Source organism: Penaeus monodon, chromosome 34, assembly GCF_015228065.2.
Source record: "Penaeus monodon isolate SGIC_2016 chromosome 34, NSTDA_Pmon_1, whole genome shotgun sequence".
Lineage (NCBI taxonomy): Eukaryota > Metazoa > Arthropoda > Malacostraca > Decapoda > Penaeidae > Penaeus > Penaeus monodon.
The window spans coordinates 28535574-28536286 of record NC_051419.1 but is presented as its reverse complement, the minus strand read 5'-3'; positions in this window follow the sequence as shown (position 1 = coordinate 28536286).

Genomic DNA, 713 nt, shown 5'->3' with positions numbered 1-713 from the left:
AAGTTGCTATCCAGGTCACTACTGGTGCACTAACAGCTGTATCTTTAGAGAAAATGTGGGGATACACAAATTTTGAAGAAACAAGCCCACCCATACGGTTGTACCTGCGAAATATCTGTAACTCTGAATTTATTGCCACCCTAAAATTTCGCGGTGCCGCGGTTGGTAGGTCTGCTCTATTCATCCGTTGCAATGCGTAGGGGTTGATAGCAGTGCGGCACGCAGGTGCGCCCTTTTTAAGGATCTGCAAATATCCCGGAGAAAGAGAGGATTCTTCTCTTCGTCTTGGAAACGAAAGCGTGGCATCAAAGTATCGACGCCTTTAACTCAGCAGGCTTTGGGCTAAGTCGAAACACCAAACAATTGAAATGGATTTGGGAGTATAACAGGTGCAGGTTAGTATTCTGCAGTATTTTGACTCTCAACTTTATTAGGAACACTTCTATGTCAAACCAAATTTCAGAACTTCAGAAATTCAGGACTGTTTTGATGTTCGGGAACCCAATATTTTCACTGAAAATACGGCTGTAAATGTTTTACACAGCGTAAATAGTTTTCAGTATATCCTGAAATAGATTTGGTACACCATGAAGAAATGGAATAAACTCGGGAATTTCAGAATGAAAGAAAAAAAAGACAAGCTATTGTACAAGGTATCCTATTAGTACAAAATATATTCTTCAGATCTTTTGTATATTTCATAAATATCTTGG